The 21,436-nt window shown below is 47.6% G+C and overlaps 1 pseudogene across 1 annotated transcript; it reads right to left on the reverse strand.

Annotated features, from left to right (window-relative positions):
* Positions 1-699: 699 nt before the first annotated feature.
* LOC308164317 (exportin-1-like) lies at positions 700-21,425 on the reverse strand (annotated as a pseudogene). The gene is made up of 24 exons: positions 21,417-21,425; positions 20,743-20,815; positions 18,742-18,803; positions 18,420-18,464; positions 17,509-17,690; positions 17,068-17,116; positions 16,852-16,971; positions 16,326-16,456; positions 15,714-15,872; positions 15,144-15,341; positions 14,205-14,337; positions 13,786-13,967; positions 12,533-12,689; positions 12,245-12,408; positions 11,847-11,981; positions 11,397-11,580; positions 10,335-10,441; positions 9,055-9,153; positions 3,282-3,377; positions 2,754-2,922; positions 2,143-2,277; positions 1,511-1,670; positions 1,284-1,380; positions 700-846 (listed from the first exon to the last, which is right to left on the reverse strand). The product of its transcript is annotated as an exportin-1-like (transcript).
* Positions 21,426-21,436: the final 11 nt, after the last annotated feature.

Here is a 21,436-nt window from a genome sequence, read left to right on the forward strand (position 1 = left end):
CTAGCTCACTCACCCTATACACAAACAGATCTGAAGGGTCTGGATAGGTATAAGCAATATGGTAGCAGCTCCATCGTGCCATCAAAGACTTGGTGGATTATTATTTTTTTGCCATCTTGCTTATTCCTATTAAGACCTGGCAGATGTACACAGATTGTACCAGGAGTAGGAGCCATAGTGGTTTCTGGGCTTGGCCTAAAACACCACATCACTCTCCTGTCTGCCTGACACAGAAGTCCTAGAAGCCTCTTAGCCAATGACTTGCCCTTTTGCGCAAACATTCCTCAGATTTAAAAAGAAAAGAAAAAACTAAACAATTCTCTCACACACACACACACACACACACACACACACACACACACACACACACACACACACAAAGGAATAATAATAATAACAAAAAAATAGGTAGGAATACAAAAAAGCAGCCAGCTCTGGGATGGGGATGGACCAAACAAACATACATTTGGATTAGAGGAACAGTTCAGAAAAGATATCACACAAACAATCTCCATATAAAAAACACACTGTAAAAAGGGCCACAGGGTGACACGGTGTCATTTAAATATTGGCATTGTTTTGGTCGACAAGCCTCCACTCTGTCCTCCGCCTGTCCTGCCGCACACCTGCCTCTATCGGTTCAGATTCTGTGTTGGTTACTTTTCTTTGTTTCAACGCCTGTACAGTTTGGTTCGCTGCTCAGTCGCACATCTCCTCTGGGATCTCGTGGGGGTTGAGGATACCCGGCACGGACATCTGCAGCTTGTGTTTCTCCTCCTGCGCCTGGCGCAGTGACGACTCCCGCTCCTCCAGGAACAGGTCTGTGGTGTCCTCACCTGCAAACTCCTACAGAGAGGGGGTGTGTGTGTGTGGGAGGGGGACGCGTATCAGTGTACTGTGCATGAGAGAGAGACAGAGAGACCCCTGGCCCTGCACTCGAACAGTTATTTATAGAAACCATACCTCAGCATCCACCCATCTTAGCTCACTAAGGAAAACAACTTCTATCCATCTATCCCTTCCCTTTAATGTAGGCTTATGGCGCTGCTTGATTGGGGGGGGAAAACATTGAGTTACCTTCACTTAGTCTTTTGAGACTTATTTTGTTTAGAAAGGGGATCCATTCATTAAAACATGTCTAAAACACTTGATTTATGTCACACTGGGATGCCTACTTTAATTTTGAGGTAACTATTAGTTACTTCCAGGCTCTATAATCCACTTCTGAATTTGAATGTTGAATTGTGACGTCATCAAAGGTGGTCTTAAAAAGGGACTCTCACCTTAATCTGGACCAGGAAGTCTCTAAGGTGCTCCTTGAAGGCAGGAATATCCTGGTTTAGGCTGAACAGCCCGGTTACAAACACCTTCACCTGGGCACTGAAGGAAGGGACACATAACATTATGAGACAACATACTATTGGCTGGCATAAACATCATCAACAACACAGCAAATACACAGAAGACACTCGAAACCTAAGTTAGGAAAAAAGAGAATGTTAAAACTCACTCCTGTAAGTGGGAGAAGGCTGTTTTGAGCAGGTTGGCCACGTACTCCTGGATGAACACCTGGTTGTTGACAGGGCTGGAGGGGTTGAGGGTGGTGTTGATCTTACCCTCCTCCACCAGGTTGAACATGTAGGCCAGAATGGACGCGTGCATGGTCAGGCCTGGAAGACACGAGCACAGAACCGTACGGAGTCGTGAAAAAGAGACATGGCAGACGGCAGAAACCCAATGACACTGGCTTGAGTTACATGAACACTGTGTTTTCATTACTCTGTGCAGCCCGGAGGCTAAAATGTTGTGATGCTTTGGTAATGTAACACTAATGTAAGACTGATATAGGTGGTGCAGGACATGGGAGGGTCAGTGGACTTGGGGAGTTGGCAAAAACACGCAACATGACGTTGATGTTCAATAGGCAAAAAATTAAATAGACTCATTTGATCATACTAGGCAGCAGTTGAGGTATCTCTCATACCACCAGTACATCCTCTATTAATATGTGGAAGCAGGCCTTGTGTATATTCTCGCATTACTATATTCTGTGAGATATATTCCCTAAAACATTGACCAATGTTGCATACATCCATCACCTCCACTCTCTGTGGCAGTGACTGTATGTATGCACACGCTCACCAGCAGTGTGTGACGTGTCTGTGACTACAGAGAAGATGTGCTGCAGGATGTCACAGAAGTAGGTCTGGTAGAAGCTCTGGGCCGCCGCCTCCTCCTGGCCCACGTTCTGCAGCAGCGTGTACAGGACCTGCAGACCTGGGAGGAGACACGCAACACACACACTTACTACACACGCAACACACACACTTACTAAAGAGGGACCGTACTGGCTGATCTGGACTCCCCAACCACACGTACAGTACATATCGTGACACGTTCTAGTCTTTTGGTCCGCATATCAGCAACCAATCAAAATGTTCCGACTTTTCTTTTGAAACACGGAACTACGTTTCAACTTGTCGAGATTCTCGACACAAACTCGCTAGTCAAGCCAAAATACTGCAACAACGCAATGGATTCGGAGAGTAATTCCCACTGCTACCTAGTTAACTAGTTTTACATTGTTAGCAGGCTCACAAAACAAGCTGTGTTAGTTGACTAGCGATGTGTCATTGATTTTCAACAACCACGCGGAAATGTATTCAAGTTTTATTTCGATCAGATCCCGATATGCGGACCAAAGCATTAGAATGTGACACGTATGACACAATGTTGGTTTAACTTATCCTCACCCGTGTCAGCCACATTCCGCATGGTGTGTTTAAAGGCCCAGATGATGGAATCCAACACCAGTTTAAACTGGGCAGGTGGGATCTCCAGGAATGCTGGAAAGCAGTGGGAGTTGACGGCCTGCAGCAGGTAGATGAAGTGCGTCCTGTGCTCAGGGTACTCCTCAAAGTCCTGGAAAAACCATGAAAGACAAGGCAAAGGGACATACTGTACAGATGAGACCCAGGTACATAAGCAACAGACTTCGGCGTTGAGTTTGTAAAACATTTTCCTACCCTCAATCACCACCTACGTGCATTCCTCACTCGGTAACTTTATTTTTGAACTTTTAAACATCCCACCCAAAACAGGCGGCCTCGATCACCATTCAAAGCCGTCAGCTAGATTCTCAAACGGGGTGTGTAATGTGGAATAGGGATTCATGCTCTGTATTCCATTTCTATATGCAACGTTGTGAACATTTTGCCTAACTGAACGCACCCCATGGCAACATGTTAAAACTTATCCCATGTTAAGGTGATCATACTCACTTTATTGATCATGTTGAGGGTGCATTCGAAAACAGCATCAAAGATCTGGGGGATCTCCCCTGTGATGTGGCCGCCTAGTTTATTGACGATGGTGTTGTGCCTCCTAATCCGACACGCCCCCGTGAGCCTCGTTCTGGCGCCCCCTCCCGGCCGGATTGAGTGGGCCGGATCTCTGGCTCTGTTTGCAGCAGGTGTGGGCTATTACGTTTCAGCCCAGCTGTCCCAATCACCACCTGGACAGCCGCCTACTTAACCCTGCTACAGACGGAGATCCAACGCTTGGACATAACTTTCTGTATGGACCCCCTCTGACTACTCTCATCTGGATTTCCCTCCCTGGCTCGACCCCTGGACTCCCCTCTGGACTACTCTCTCATGGATCACTCTCCCTGGCCCGAAAAGGATCTCGGACTTTGCTCACTAGGGTAGTATCGCAGCACATAATACAACACCCCTGACCTCATACACGCACACACACACATAGTATAATTACACACCCCATAACTATCGCCTGCATCACACCTTATGTTTGTTTTTCCACTAGTTAGTGTAGGGCCTATTTCTTTGTTTATATCATCCATAATAAATCATTATATATTCTCCTGGCCTCTGTCTCTGTTTCTCTGGGGTTCCACCACATTTGGCTTTTCCAGTTTCAAGGTGTGCATAACAGTATGTCCAAGCCATTATGAGCCAAGGTGGAACTCCAGAGAACAAGGGTGGTTCCCCGGGTATTGGGGTTCTCCCATTAGTCGTAGATTTACGCAGAGAGGTAAATAGCCATGCTACGCAACTTACCAGTCTGCAGGCCGAGCTCCAGAAGGCCTTCCCCACGGTCCAAGGCCAGATAGCCGTACTGGAGAATACCACCCGTGCCACCGTCGGGGCTGTAAATAGTCTCGAGACGAAGATGGACGCCCTGTCCGGGTCTCTCGCCTCCATCCAGCGTTCTCTGGACCTCATCGCCGCTGGCAGCAGACCACCCCCTGACACGAGTTCCATATCTGGGCAGATGACTAATCCCCCGGTCGATCCTGTGAACCCCGTTTCGCTCTATCCTCCTGTCGCTCACTGGGAACCCAGGTTAGTCAGCCCCGCTCCATTCCATGGTGACTTTGATTGTTGTCGGGGTTTTCTGACCCAGTGCGAATTAGTATTTACGCACCAGCCTTCCAAGTACTCCTCCGACGGGGCCAAGGTAGCGTTTATCATGTCTCTACTCGCTGACAAAGCGCTCAAATGGGCCATAGCCGCTGTCGGGAGCAGTTCAAGATACTCCACGGATTACCCCCTGTTTAAAGCGGAGTTCCGGTTCGTGTTCGACCACCCCCAGGACGGGCAGGATGTAACCGGCCGCTTGTTAGCCATCTCCCAGGGTTCCCGCTCTGTAGCCGAGTACATGGTCGAGTTCCGTACTCTAGCCACGGAGACAGGCTGGAATGACGGAGCCCTCCTCAGCCTTTTCCACAAGGGGTTACATGATTCCATCAAGGACCTGTTGGTGCGCGACGATCCCGGCACCCTTAATGAGCTGATTACCCTGGCCCTTAGGATGGATGCACGCCTCCAGGTACGACGCACCGACCGCGTCCAGCGAGCTGTCACGCGCCCCACTACCTATCGCGCCGGAACGACCCCGCCCCCTTCTCTGCCCATGCTGCCTCCTCTCGTGGCTACTTCCGGGGCTGGGGAGCCCATGGAGATCGGCCGCTCTCGGCTCTCGCGAGAGGAGCGAGAACGGAGGCTTCTCAACAAGCAGTGCCTGTACTGCGGCAAGGAGGGGCACATCATCCGGGCGTGTCCTGTCCGGCCAAAAGACCCAGCTCACCAGTAGGGGGCATACTGGTGAGCAACACCTCTCTCTCTCAGCCCCAGGTCACCCCCAGTCGCCTATTCCCTGCCACTCTCACCTGGGGGAAGGACACCCTGTCTGTCAGCGCCCTCATCGACTCCGGGGCTGATGGTTGTCTAATCGATGAAAACTTAGTCCACCAGGCGGGCATCCCCCTAGTCCTTCTAGACCGCCCCATCATGCCTAGGGCCATTGATGGCCGTTCCCTAGGAACTATCACCCACACCACTGGGCTTATATCTCTTACGATCTCCGGGAATCATACCGAGGAGATCCGGTTCTTTGTCCTTCAGACCCCCACGTCTCCCCTGGTGCTGGGTAGACCCTGGCTCGAGAGACATGAACCTCACATCTCCTGGGCTTCGGGCCAGATCCTAGGCTGGAGAGGTACGTGTTACGCCTCCTGCCTTCGCTCCGCCCTGTCTCCCTCTAGCGACCCCAAGTCTAAGATCACTCCGCCTGACCTCACCGGGGTTCCTCACATCTACCACGACCTAGGCCAGGTGTTCAGCAAGGACGAGGCACTCTCCCTTCCACCCCATCGCCCGTATGACTGTCCTATAGACCTCCTGCCTGGTGCCACCCTTCCTAAAGGTAGACTTTACAGCCTCTCACTCCCTGAAAAGGAGGCGATGCGTAACTACATTACGGAGTCCATCAACTCTGGTATCATCCAGCCCTCCTCCTCTCCCCTCGCGGCTGGATTCTTCTTCGTATCCAAGAAGGACGGTGGGCTCAGACCTTGCATTGATTTTCGGGCTCTGAATGACATTTCTGTAAAGAACCGTTATCCCCTTCCCCTCATTAGCTCCACCTTCGAACCCCTCACCCATGCCAAGGTATTCACCAAGCTGGACCTACGTAACGCCTACCATCTAGTCTGCATCAGGGAGGGGGACGAGTGGAAGACCGGGTTTAACACCCACCTCGGCCATTTTGAATACCGCGTCATGCCTTTTGGGCTATCTAATGCCCCTGCTATTTTCCAGGCCCTGGTCAACGATGTCCTTCGGGACATGTTAAACATTTTTGTTGTTGTGTACCTTGACGACATTCTTATTTTTTCTCGGTCCGTGGAGGAGCACCACCAGCACGTCCGGCTAGTCCTGCAGAGGCTCCTGGAGAACCGCTTATTCGTGAAGGGGGAGAAGTGCGTTTTCCACACCAGCTCGGTCACCTACCTGGGTAATGTGGTGGAGGACGGACAGATGCGGGCGGACCCTGCCAAGGTCAAGGCCGTCGTGGAGTGGCCTCAGCCCACGGACCGGACCCAACTTAGACGCTTCCTGGGGTTCGCGGGATTTGTGAGGCGGTTCATTAAAGGGTTCAGCCAGGTCGCAGCGCCGCTCACTGCGCTTACCTCCACCTCACGGCCCTTCTGCTGGACCGCCGCTGCTGAGACCGCTTTCGGCACACTAAAACACCTGTTCTCCTCCGCGCCAGTGCTGATCCACCCCGACCCCGAGAGACAGTTCATCGTAGAGGTAGATGCTTCGGACACGGGGATCGGGGGGGTCCTCTCTCAACGGTCGGGGGAGGACCAGAAGATACACCCTTGCGCCTACTTCTCTCGGCGCTACGAACCCGCGGCCCAAAATTACGACGTGGGCAACAAGGAGCTGCTGGCGGTTCACGAGGCCCTGAGGGAGTGGAGACACTGGCTGGAGGGAGCCAAACTACAGTTCCTGGTGTGGTCTGACCATAGGAACCTCACTTACCTTGGGTCCGCCAAGAGGCTCAACTCTCGACAAGCCCGCTGGGCTCTTTTTTTTAGTCGTTTCGACTTCACCCTTACCTACCGTCCCGGCTCCAAGAACGTCAAAGCTGATGCTCTCTCCCGCCAGTTCCCCAAGGCGGATTCGGGTGTCGCTGAGGGGGGAGATACCATCCTGTCCCCGTCCCGGGTGGTGGGGTTCGTAACCTGGCCCGTCGAGGCTTTGGTGAGACAGGCTCAGCGGGCCGAACCAGACCCTAGGACCGGACCCCCTAACCGTTTGTTTGTGCCTACAGCTGTCCGAGCCAGGGTGTTGGAGTGGGGCCACTCCAGCTGCTTCGCTTGCCACCCCGGCGAGCGGCGGACGGCGGCATTCATCGGGAGGAGGTTCTGGTGGCCCAATCTCAGGGGGGACACCAGGGAGTTTGTGGCCGCCTGTACGGTGTGCGCCCGTAGTAAGGCCTCCCATCGGCCTCCTGCGGGTCTCCTGCAGCCTCTCCCGGTGCCCAGCCGACCGTGGTCGCACATCGCCGTGGACTTTGTTACTGGGCTCCCTGTCTCCCAGGGGTGCGACACCATTCTCACCATCGTGGACCGGTTCTCCAAGGCGGTCCACTTCGTTCCCCTCCCGAAACTGCCCACAGCGGCCGAGACGGCGGACCTCCTAACTCTCCACGTCGTACGCCTCCACGGGATCCCCTCGGATGTGGTTTCTGACCGGGGCCCCCAGTTCGTCTCCAAGGTCTGGCGGGCCTTCTGCAGAGGCATTGGGGCCACCACCAGTCTCACCTCCGGGTACCACCCTCAGTCCAATGGGCAGGCCGAGCGGGCCAACCAGGCTCTGGAAGCCGCTCTCCGATGTGTCTCCGCCCACAATCCCTCCTCCTGGGCGAAATACCTGCCGTGGGTGGAGTACTCCCTCAACACTATGGAGAGCGCCGCCACTGGTATGTCCCCATTCGAATGTTCCCTGGGTTACCAACCTCCTCTGTTTCCCCAACAGGAGCTGGAGGTGGCGGTCCCAACCACCAGGGCCCATCTCCGCCGGTGTCGCAACGTGTGGAGAACCGCCAGGGCGGCGTTGCTCCGCGCCACCGAGCGCGCCCGGCGGAGCGCGAACCGGCGGAGGGTGCCGGCCCCTGACTACCAGCCAGGTCAGAGAGTTTGGCTGTTGGCCCGGGACCTGCCCCTCCAGACCTCCCAAACCTCCACCCGGAAACTCAACCCCCGGTACGTTGGTCCCTATCCCGTGGACCGTATCGTCAACCCCACGGCGGTACGTTTGACCCTTCCTCCCTCCCTCAAAATACACCCGGTGTTCCATGTCTCCCAGCTTAAACCTGTGGCCGCCAGCCCTTTGTCTTCCCCCAGCCGGGCTCCGCCGCCGCCCCGTGTCCTGGATGATGGGGACCCGGTATGGACGGTAAACAAACTACTGGAGGTCCGCCGCCGGGGTCGCGGGTTTCAATACCTAGTGGACTGGGTTGGCTACGGGCCCGAGGACCGGACTTGGGTGCCTGCGTCCTATCTCGCCGACCCGTCCTTATTGGAGGATTTCTACCGAGCCAACCCCGGGGCCCTGGGTCCGTCGTCCGGTGCCTCCCCTGAGGAAGGGGGTACTGTTGTGCCTCCTAATCCGACACGCCCCCGTGAGCCTCGTTCTGGCGCCCCCTCCCGGCCGGATTGAGTGGGCCGGATCTCTGGCTCTGTTTGCAGCAGGTGTGGGCTATTACGTTTCAGCCCAGCTGTCCCAATCACCACCTGGACAGCCGCCTACTTAACCCTGCTACAGACGGAGATCCAACGCTTGGACATAACTTTCTGTATGGACCCCCTCTGACTACTCTCATCTGGATTTCCCTCCCTAGCTCGACCCCTGGACTCCCCTCTGGACTACTCTCTCATGGATCACTCTCCCTGGCCCGAAAAGGATCTCGGACTTTGCTCACTAGGGTAGTATCGCAGCACATAATACAACACCCCTGACCTCATACACGCACACACACATAGTATAATTACACACCCCATAACTATCGCCTGCATCACACCTTATGTTTGTTTTTCCACTAGTTAGTGTAGGGCCTATTTCTTTGTTTATATCATCCATAATAAATCATTATATATTCTCCTGGCCTCTGTCTCTGTTTCTCTGGGGTTCCACCACATTTGGCTTTTCCAGTTTCAAGGTGTGCATAACAGATGGTCGCCATGGTGCTGAGGACCTCAGGTTCTCTGGCGGCAGGGACGTTTCGCTGGTAGTCGATCAGAACCGCATCCAACAGTGGCGGGACAAACTTCTCTCCCACCTAGAATGCCCCGGAAAACATTGGATTGGAACAGATCAACACGACTACACTGAAGAGCATTCCTAACAGGTTGTTTTAGGACAGGCTTTGTGGGTTTAAGTCTCCAACACTAATGTCTCTGAGACTATTACACCAGGGTTTACAGTCTTATGGACCCACACTGTGTACACTGGATTTCAGTCCAGCTGAAGATCATTTAGACTCTAATGAGTGTATATACTTGGTTGACAATGGAGTAATACCACTTTATATTTGGGATTATAATAGGGTAAACGCTGCACTGAGCTCATAAATTAGTTATAAGCCTAACCTTCAAAAATCAATGAGCCGGTTTCCCAGATTGCATTTGTTCTCTAGAGGGGGCATCTAGGCAAGGGCTCACAGCCATTATGAATGAATGAATGAATGGTCTTTATTGTCATTGCTATAGTACAGGTACCAAACAACGAAATTTAGGAGGGGTGGCTCCCCCGATGCTAGGAAAGAAAAAAAAACAAAACTATAAGAACACAAGAAGGGAAGGAGCTGGTTTACATAAATAAAGGCTATGTACACTATCCACTATACTATACTGTACAGATAGACGACTAGGGTTGTCATATTGCACATAGTGTTATTGCACATTCATTTGAAGTGTCGCAGTTTGCAGGCTAGAAATGTACATATTTGTGCCTCAGCACTACACTACTACACTACTTTTTTTTCCAGTCCATTATAGGTGACCCCGGCAATTAGGGGTTTAGTGCCTTGCTCAGGGACACGCTGCGAGCTGCCGACTTTGCGATCATTAGTTGCCAGCTCTACCAGTTGAGCCACAGCCCCCCCCCCCCAAAAAAAAAGCAACCACAATGGAGATATCCCATTGAAAGACTGATTCAGTCCAGGACTTTGGGTCAGGAAAGCTATCCTAATGGAAATATCATTCATTAAAAATTCCATTTGAATAGCAGGAAATCAAACAGATGATTTGTGCGACTAATAGGTCAGGAGGGTTTATAAGACAATAGTGCTGAAGACAACGGTGTCTTGCATCACTGCCGAAAATCACAGCATAGCATGGCATGTGTGTAACAGTTCAGGCATGGTTTCCTGTTTGATCTAAAAATAAGGTCGATTTTCATTGAAACATCTGTGTTTTTCATGGATGTTTGGAGTAGAAATATCGGTGTGCAGCTTCTCACCATCTGTGGATCGTTTGATCGGCTAACCCAGCCCGATATCAGTTTCAGCGTCTCTCGTTTCACCGTCCTCATACTCCTTATCAAGGGCTGTTTGGTCACCATCTCTCCTACGACAAGAGACACACACACACTAATGTTATATATTGAACGTGTTCTTTTTGAGCTAGGTGAGCCACTGTAGTTAGATGAGAAAGGCCTTATAGGTAATGAAGTGTTCCCCTGTCAGAGGAGTAAGTGGTGCCATGTCTGTACACCGGCGTTTGTTTCTCTAAAGCTCTATGTTGTTACCAAACGTTTTCTCTGCCCCCATTCCTATTTGGGAATTATACGTCTAAAAGGGTTTAGACATAACAACTAGGGCTGTCACATCGTGTTACTCTCTGCAGAGTGGAGGCCAAATATTGCCAAATACAGCCAAAATATTGTGAATTCTTAAGACGCATATGAAAAAGTGTTCATTAATTTTGATGAGGAAAATAAAAGAGAAAATACAATAAAAAGCTAACAGGTTCCAGGTGTTGGAACATATTTTTGGGGAAAATGTGACCACCATAAAACACACACACACACACACTTCAGTTTGACAGTGCTGTATACTGTATATGCACGCACGCACGTGCACACACACACACACACACACTTCAGTTTGACAGTGCTGTATACTATATACGCACACACACACACACACACACACACACACACACACACACACACACACCGTTGGTCTGAATTGATTGATTGAAAACCTTTATTGTCCCCAATGGGGAAATTTTGTTGTCAAACAGCTCAGTTAGGGCAGACAGAAAACATTCAATAAAATACATAAAACAGTGCAGGCTCAATAAGTAAAAAGTTCCAAGTTCCAAAGTTCCAGCTCCAGGTCTCCCCCACCCTGCAGGGCCTGGTTGTAGAGTCGGAGTGCAGCTGGAACAAAGGACTGTCCAAATCTTTTTGTACTTTGACGGGGGAGAACAAATCTGTGGCTGAACTTGCTCCTCATCCCCGCCAGCTCGCAGTACATCGGGTGGGAGGGATTGGCCAGCATGGCCGCCAGTTTTTTCCCCATCCTCTGAATGGCAGCTGAGATGTTTTCGCTCAGACACTTGTAGACGTTGAGCATGTCCAGGTAGATGCGGTCCAGCTGAATGACGAAGGGGTGGCCCACGGCCTTGCAGGCTCTCACTTTGGTCTTCAGGATGCTGCCCAGCTGTTTCACCGTTTCTGGGTCCTTCAGGATGTCCACATTCTATCATGGTGGGAATGGGTACATTAGTACATTTATTTTCAAATTGAAAAGGAGTGGCGTAAAGTCACCCAACAGCAATGTGAAAGACTGGTGTAGAGCATGCCAAGACGCATGAAAGCTGTGATTGAAAATGCAGGGTTATTCCACCAAATACTGATTTCTGAACTCTTCTAAGTTAAAACATTAGTATCGTGTCGTTTAAAAAAGAAAAAAAGAATCTGTCGGGCTCTATATCCAGTATAGAACATAGCTGGTCTGTGTCTCACCTTGGTGGCCTGTTGGATGATGCTGTCCCACACCTGGTTGGGTAGCAGCATGTACTTCTCTATCAGGTGCTCCTGGACCGCCTGGTCCGTCTGAGCCCCGATCATGTAGCCTACCGCCTCATAGAACGTGAGAACCTGGAGACACCGACGACCACACACCACACACACAACATGAACATAGAGAGGACAACGGTTAGCACAACAACTCATCTAGGAATCATGAACAGACACTGAAAGACTTTTTTGTTCACTAGCAAGTCTTTATCTCGTTTTATTTCTATCATTTTATATTCGTTATTTGGAACAGGTGTGTTGGTCAAAAGCCTGCTAACCTAAAAGCTACCCAGGACAGCTGATGAACCCTACATGAGTCCATCTGTGTCTAGGCTGAAGCTGACCTGTTGTGGTTGGAGGTCACAGATGATGGTGTTGATGTTGTTGAGGATCTCGTCGATGAAGGGCATCACCTCGCCCACCTGCACCTGGACAAAGTGTCGCCTGCACTTCTGAGCGATCTTGATGAACGTGTCGCACGCCATGTCTTGTACACCGTCATGGGTCACTTGAGGAGGGAGAATAAATAAGAAACAGAAAAAGAGACTGAGACAGCACTAACACACAATCTAAAAACCACCGATACCCTCTTCCTCACTAACACCAACGACCAGATGCAGTGGTTTCCTCACCGTGCATGAACTCAAACAGCTTGTTGACCACGGTTTTGAGGAACTTCCAGTGGGCTCTGAGAAATCGAGGATACTGGCCAAAGATGTACATGATGTTGGAGGCTATGATGGCCTTGTTGTCCTTCCCTCTCTTCTGTTCATACAGCCCCCGTAGATCCTGTGAGACACACACACAGACGAGTGGTTAACAAAGCGGTCCAATTTCCCACGAATCAAGCAGTATCGGGTCTAATTGTTATTTGGATTGCTTTCTTTTTCAAAATTGCTTTCTAAAAAATGTGTTAAACATAGGGATGGGAACCGATAACCGGTTCCGTTGAGAACCGGTTCCAAATTGTTTGATGCATTGGAATCGTATGCCTCAGAGGTTATTGATTCCTCTTATCGATGCCGGCATGTTTTGCGCGTGCGCTCACAGTTGCTCATTACAAAAACGTGTGCGTCATGATGACGTCAAACTCTTTTTTTTAATTAATGTTCAAATATTATACACTGTGTTCAGAGACGCGAGATAATAAAACAGCTGCGTTAACTCTGAAAACCTGTGTTGTTGTAGTGCCTGATAAGACATTTTATTTATTGAGAAGACATTTACTTTTACTTTTGTGACATAATTTGCACCACAGCTAGCCCCTCCTCATCACAGATGTGGACAGGAAATAACTGTGATTGGCTTGAACCCTACCTGAGGGCGGGACTGATTACCTGTGTATAAAAATCCATGTTTCTTCTCTGTCTGGACTTTTTCTGAGAATGATTTGACTGACAGACTTTGTCTGTCATGCTTGTAAACTATTCTCCTTTTGCATAAGACAATTAAATACCGTTTCTATACAATTTGAAGAAACCAGGCTACCTTTCTCTATTTTCTATTTAGATACTTAAATATTTCCCTAATAGTTGTCCTACTTTTTTTTTTCTACCCAGAAAATGTATCAGGAATCGATCAAGAATTGAACGGATAAGCAGAATTGATAATAGGGTATCAATAGCACCTTATCTATTCCAATCCCTAGTTGTACACATAAAGATATATCTTTATCTTTTACATTGAAAAAATATGTAAATTTAAGTTATTATTAAATGCAGTGTTATTTTGTTAAATGCATAGTACAATAAAGTGCAAACTTAATCAAGCACACATCAAATACTAAGTAGCCGATTTGCCATATTAATCCAGGTCTGAAATTGAGCCACATTAAAGCCTATTTAATCTCCACAGTGCCCTATAAACCCCTCCCCATCGTCCCTACCTTGATAACAGTGAGGAGGAACCTCTTCTCATCCTCCTCATGCATGGCTCCACTAATAGATCCTATAGCCCAGCACAACGTGTTGAGGTTCTTCCATGACCACTCTGTCCCGTTGACCTGGTTATGCAGCTTCTCTGTCATGATTCGTTCTGTGTCTGCATAGTCCAGATGGGTCAGGTACACTGGAACATTGAGGGTTAGGGTTAGAGGTCAATAGAATACTGGACACCCTCCACCATGGTGGGCTGCTTAGGAGATACTCCCAAAGACGGAAGGAGGCAATGATGAAGAGATTCAGTCAGAATACAGTAATGGATTTGTGGAGATGAATGTGCACGCACACACGCACACCACACATACGCCACACACACACACACACACACACACACACACACACACACACACACACACACACACACCGAGAGTCTCTCTCATGTTCTTGTAGAGGTTGATGGAATCTGTGTCCTTCATGAACTCTCTGACCACTTCCCCCTGGTCGTTCTCTACTACGAGGACTGGCTTGGCCATCCGACTCACCATCAGCGTACGCACCTGTTACGGGAGATTACAAATTGTCAACACACACACACACACACACGGCATGTGGCAACTCACACATACGCTGACTACATGCCAACGCACACACAAACCCTGATCACTTGACCGGCCACACGCACACAGCGTGCGCCGTTGGCTACGTGTGTGTGTGTGTTCACACATTTTTAACTGTACTAAAAGTAACTCCATGGATATGATGTCACCATGCGTTCCCCCACACTGCAATCTGTATGAAATGGGAGCCTTACTGTGTGTTCCGTAGGCTTCCATTTAGTACAGATTGCACTTGGTCATGGTGACATCATATCCATGGAGTTTTCAAAGTGAAATTCCAACTGCCTTTCATATTCCATTGCTTATTCAGTTACGTTTTTTTCTTTTTTCTTTTTATGTATTGAACACAGTTAAACATGTGAGCCGTCCCCACAACTTATTGAGACACAGAATTTGTTCCAGAAATGGTGGTGTATCTGAATAATTAATACTCATTCATCAAATAAAAAAGAATCCAAGCATCCATATCATCTGATGCATGTATAATCATGTATAATCTGTCTATGTCGTTGTCTGATGTTATGCTTTGTGGTTTTTGTATTCTGCCTAGGGACTACATTTTTATTGACGCGTTGATGTGTGAAATGTTGATTAATGTGCACTTTTCCTGTCAACAAAATTGCTAAATGAATTAATAGATAAATGCCTCTGGCAGTTTGGACAGGCGGAGTTGTATATTTTGAGCAAGTAATTTCACACACACTGACACTACGGTGCATGTATAGGCTACATGGGTCTTTCCTCACCTTGGAGAGCACGGGAAGGTAGAGCTGTCTGCGGGGCGGGACGTCAAAGTGCTGGCTGCCTGAGAGCAGCGGGGAGGTGGAGGTGGAGAAGGGGCTCTCTCTGTAGAGCTCGGCTGCCAGGTGGTTCCAGTACTCCAGGCAGATCTTGAAGATCTCCGTCTCCTCCACCTCCGACACCAGCAGCATGTAGTGCAGGGCCTGGGGGATGGAAAACATGGACATTTGCAGTTAAACGCAAAGAAGTCAATGGACTCGGATGAGAGTTTGACCACGTTCAGATAACGAAGAAATGTGAAGTGTAAACACAGGTATTGGTTATGTATCACATAAGTAGGTATAAACAATCTTAAACAATTCCATCATGTCGCTAAAGGACAATCCAGGCTTATTTCGATAAATGTCGCGAGATTTCCAACTCTTTTCGATTTACTTATCAAAATAAGCCTGGATTCTCCTTTCGCAACGTTGATGGAATACCCCCCTGATGACAGAAGATCGGAGTCAGATGTTTAGGACCGCTGGGTAAACAAAGGTTAGCATACAGTCTCTGGGGGCATGGATTCCTCTCACCTCCATAAGAGTCTCTCGGAGGTTCAGTCTCTTCTCAATGAGCTGGCCGTGCTCTTTGAGGAAGGTGCAGAGAAACAGGCTGAGGTTCTGGATGAAGTTCTGCTCGTCGTCTTTCCCATTGGAGTAGGCCAGCCGGATGTTGGTGTTCAGGGGAAGCATCTAGGGGAGAGAGACACGGAGGATCTCAACACCCAAGACATTTGTGTTTAACTAGCCTACAAACAAGTGTGTGTTTGACTGTGTGTGGGTCTTTAACACTAGGACAGCCGTGCCTGTTTCACCTACTCTTAAGGCTGCCTCGGGGGTCATGACCGTAGTCTTTAGAATGGGAAGCTGTGCCTCTTGTAAATTAGCCTGCCTCCTACACAGCAAAACTGCTAAATATACTATACTAGTTTATCCTGATGTGATTTCGAAAATGTAAGGATACTGGGTGGTAGAACGCACATATCTAGGAAAAGTCATGAAAGGAGGGTCCTGAAATTTGATCGAGTGCAAAGGTATACATTTGTCTTTTTACTCACTTGGTCAAATGACCCCATCCATGGCTGTTCTAGTGTTAACTATTTGAGGGAAATCACTGTGTGTGTGTGTGTGTGTGTGTGTGCCCACCTGTTTGAGCTGACACATAGTGAGGGTGAAGAGAGTGACGAACTGCTCCTCGTACTGGCTGACGCTCACGCCGGCGATCTCCGTCAGGCCCTTCACGTTGTCACGTTGCGGAACATTGGCACGTTCAGGAACTACAGGAAAGCAAAGTGAAACGGGTATTTATTTTATTTATTTAACTTTATTTAGCCATGTTAATGTTGGACAGGTAAACACTATGGTTATAACTCAACCTTGCCGTTTGAGAGGCTACCTGCAATTCTTGCTGCAGTGGTTACCAATATTTGGTATTACATATCATATCATATATTATTATATTGATATATGAATTATTAAATGCAATAATGGAGCACTTTGAGCTGCAACGTTTGCAGGAAAAGCGCTATACAAATAAAAAGTTATTATTATTATTATTATTATTATTATTATTATCAGATAGAGACAGTTGGCAGGGGACCAGTTTGGAACTAGGCAGTGACCATTAACTGGTGTCTGTATGTGAGTGTGTGTATGAGGCCTATGGGGGTACCTTGTACACAAGTGTGCTGATGAGTTTGGTTTCAAATATATATCCCAGAGGAATCCAGTTGAGAAATCGCAGGAGGGTCTCCAGAGTGGAATGGACCAGCGGGGCATTCTGAGAGTTTTCCTGGTAACAAAACATAGTTAACGGCCGACCAAAGACAAGGGGAGATCAGTGTAAATGGTCTGTTGTTGCAAAACACTGGGAAGGGGCTTCACCTACCATAACAAACTGGCAGAGATGGAACATTTGGGAGAATTCGTTGCACATGCTGAAAGAAAGAGGAAACCATAAAGTTGACAAAAGGACCATGGGAACTCTTTATGATAGTGGGCTCATGGGAAAGCGTGATCGGCGAGGAAATCATCAAACACATCGTTGGACAGATTACAATGCAATGGGTTATTCACACTTCAGCCGGACTGTTCTAACCATTTGCCCTGTTCACATCTGAACGTTCTACCATAGACTTCTGCACACCACTAAATGTCAGTCTCTCTTCAAATCAGGTCAGATCATACACTGTTTTTTCTCTCTCAATGGGTTGCCTCGTAACCAATCAGGTTACTAGTGTACAGGTGCCCAGATATGTGAGGTGAAATCTATGTGAGGTCCATATATATTCGCCTTAAGGGTGTGTACGGGGCAGTAGTAGCAGCACACCTGTCTTTGAGGTGCTTGGCCTTGACCTGGGTCATCTGGCCGCTGGAGAAGTCGAAGACCTCCTCGCTGAGCAGTTTGAGGATGATCATGTTGTTCTGGCACAGGCTCTCGCTGGTGCGGCTGGCGCCCACGATGTCGCTGATGAAGGTGGGCCAGTGCTTCGGCCACTCCTGCTTCAGGATCTGAGCGTGGTGGAGGGGAGGAGGGGTCAGAACACACAGCCCGATGTCAAGCTTAGGGGATACACACATGTACAGGATGTACAGGCACACATACACACGTGTAAAGTCAGACCATAGACCAACCATAGATGATCTGTCCAGAGACCAAAACAACGTCAGCAAAAACATTTAGGGACACAGTCAGTGGCTGGCTTTCCACAGTGGGAAAATGCATTTTCGATGGCGCTTACTCAGTACCTATTCAGTGCTTAAACCTCAGACTTTTTAGCTTCTTCTACCCCCCTGGTGCTTATGAGGCCAAACAGGGTTTTGCTGGGAAACACAGCAAACCTTCTTGCGACAGCATGTATGGATGTGCCATCCTGGAGGAGCTGGACTACCTGTGCAACCTGAATGGGCTGCAGGTAGCGCCTCGTGCTACCAGTAGTGCCAAGGGCACTAAAATGCAAAACTAGAGAAAAATCAGTCAGGAAGGAGAAGGAGAGAGAAATGGTCTGTGGCCACCACCTGCAAAATAATGTCCTTTTTGGGGGTTGTCTTGCTGTTGCCTCTCCTGTCTACCTGTTGTCGCTTTCATTTGCACCAAAGCAGGTGAGATTGATTAACAATCGTTTACGCTTCCTAACTGGACAGATCGATATCCCAGAAGTTTAATTGACTGTGAAAATTGAATTCATTTCCTATATTCTTGAGATCTAATTGCCCCCTCCCACACCTCAAAATTCTTACCTGAACAAGGATCATGTTCAGCTTTCCGATGTACACTTTTTCTTTCTGAAACACAAATCAGACTATCATCTAACACAGGCATAAACCTTAAGTAATGCTGTAAAAATGACAATGTTACAGATGTCATTAACAGTATGTCTCTGCTTGCTTACAGTCATTGTGAATGTAGATGCAAACCTAATTTAACTAGGTCTCTAATGAGCCTGATGTATGCTGGCTGTATCCTTCGTACTTTAAGACATTAATTCAAAACATAGAGACATATGATTGTAACTTTCCTTGATCTCCCAAAATCATAACAGATACATTTGGCATTACTCACCTCAACATTTGTTGCATCTGACGAAGTCTTGATAATAAGACCAACCACATGCTTTTTAATCCCTGCAAGCAGAAAGAACAAGACGTGTGAAAGTCTCCCATAAAAGGGAGAATGGTTCTATACAACCATCCCTTCATAGAGGGCTGCCTGGACCATCCCTTCATAGAGGGCTGCCTGGAAAACAACTATTGTGTCCATCTACAAATAACACCACCTTCTGGTCCAGTGCACATAGGTGAACCCTGAACAGATCATCTAGCATGGTGAAGAGGCAGTTAGCAGAGTGTTTTCCTCTCTCTAATCCAGTTTGCAGTCATGCATGCTGCAGATAGTCTTAACCCTGTGTTAACGCTGTGTGGCTTTGGAGTGGTTGAAGCTGCAAAGAGCTGTCTATGCCAGTTGCTTTACTGTCTTTGGAACTACTGATTACATACAAAGTAGAATACAGTAAAAGGTGCATTAAAGAGGCCCAATCATTTCTAATTGATGGACAATACATTGATGGCTACATATGCTGGCTACATTTTGACTTAGACAGATTATAACAACAGACAATAATCTATACAATATATTATATATATATATGCAGCAAATGTGTTGGCCGCCCAAAAAATGATGATAATGTTATCATTGGTGTCTGCCATGTTTACATTTTGTATAGACTTTTAACTGACCGTTCGTAAATTAACTGAAATCAGAGTGCTCAGAAATCAGCAGTGAGGTACAACTCTAAGGTAAGAGGGGGAAATGACATGCACTGCATTGGGTTTGCCACTTGAACAAACGTCAGGCATCTACAGTAAAGTGGGAAGTCACAGGTCAATGAGAAAACACATTGTAGGGGGGAACATGAACATGACTAACTTGATTAGTTCTATTTCTGTTGTCACATAAAAGAAAAACATCCAATTCCAATTACATTTCAGGAGTCTTATCAAAAGCCAGAGGTACAGCTCTTTCAAACCTTTTGTGTGATTCTTTTCCATCTTTCTTTTGTCTATGTCCAGATCACAGATCTATTTCCCTGATCTACATTGCAGTGAGAGCATTACTGGGTAAGGATAAATAGCAGCAAACAACAAATCAGTTTACCGAAAAAAGGAATGTCAGCCTAAGTAGTAAGGGAGAAAACATGGAATTATACACTTTCGTTGAACATGTCGGTTTATCATATCGGCAGTAATTAATACAACAACAAAACCTGGAAGGTATAGAGTTATAACAAACTTACTTTTTTAAGATTTTCAAAACAATTGGCTAATTGTCCGTTCTGTACTGCTGTCAGTTGACATACTCTACATAGGACTATAGACGCTAGTCACAGTGGATGGAGCTTTGGCTGCGTGAGGACAGACAGAGCTTCTATGATTAAGTGGCTCTTCTATGTCAACAATTGAGGAAACAAATAGATAATCTACCAAGATGCCCAGCCCTTACCAAGATCTAAAAGACCTCTAAACAAACAGAGCAGATAGATACTGCAAACCAAGTGTTTGCAAGTTTACCTTAGGATGCTACACTAGGCTTAACGTCTTTGCAATCCCAAAACAGCAGTTTAGGTCTTTTCCTCGTGTAAAGAAGTGCCAGGGTGCAGAATACAACCTTTCTGCAGTGGTGAATACAACCCAGCCAAGCAGAAAACCACCCGGCATGCTTAGCAGGGGACACCACTCAACTTGGCAACCGCACGATGGGCAGTAAAAGGAGTGTGTCTCTGGCACAATTAAGGCTTTTCACAGTGTCAACAGCAATATTCCAAAGGAGGTCTGAATGAATCTGCCCATAGTTTTTCCAACTATGAGCAAGTACACATCGCTCAATGTCATCATGGTCAACTCACACATCTAAAGGGATATTTTCACTCTTGTTTTCAGTCTTTTTAAAAAAAAAATATGACAGAAATAGTAGAGATTATGACAGGAAGGACGGGTGAGAGAGAGAGAAGGGATGATTGTTTTCAGTCTTGAGCAGGTAGAAGCCAGGTGGGTGAGCACAGCTTACCTTCGCACTGATTTCGGGGCAGAATCTTCCATCGCGTTTTGATAACCGTTTCCAGAATCTGCAGAGCATAGTACTGTAATGCATAACATACAGTCACACTCTCTCGCCTTAAGGCTACAGCATTAATTTACATTAAACTATTGTCAGAAGTTGACGAAATGACTTCAGTTGTGAACAACAGCAAATAAAGAGTCGAATATTATTATTATTATTATTAGTAGTAGTAGTAGTAGTAGTAGTAATGTTTACTTTTTGCGCCAGATGATGCAGCGCGAGCTGATCGTATTTCGCGGTAGCGCTCCTTGGGTGCGTTCGTGCATTTGCTCTGAGAGCGCCGGAACGCACACTGGGTTCAACGTCATAAACGGACCAAGTAATTTGATTGGACAACAGGCATTCCATGAGTGCTGATCAGATTTCCAGAGCGTATTTACGAACGCACCCCTTGTTGTTCAGCGAGTGTCCTCGCGAGGGAGCAGGAACTGTGCAGCACACAAGCTCAATAGCGGCTCGCCGGCTGAGGTAAAACTGTTTGTGACTTTAGTTTAGATAATATTATAGTATATATATTATATTGTCTCATGTCAGTGGTGTCAATATTTACCAGAACACATAACAGCTTGTGAAGGAGCATTTAAAGCTCAGTAAGGCAACAATTTCAAAGGTTTATTGACAAGTGCCATTCTCCTCAGCT

The sequence above is a fragment of the Nansenia antarctica genome, assembly GCF_963989245.1.
Source record: "Nansenia antarctica genome assembly, chromosome: 8".
In the NCBI taxonomy this organism is placed as follows: domain Eukaryota; kingdom Metazoa; phylum Chordata; class Actinopteri; order Argentiniformes; family Microstomatidae; genus Nansenia; species Nansenia antarctica.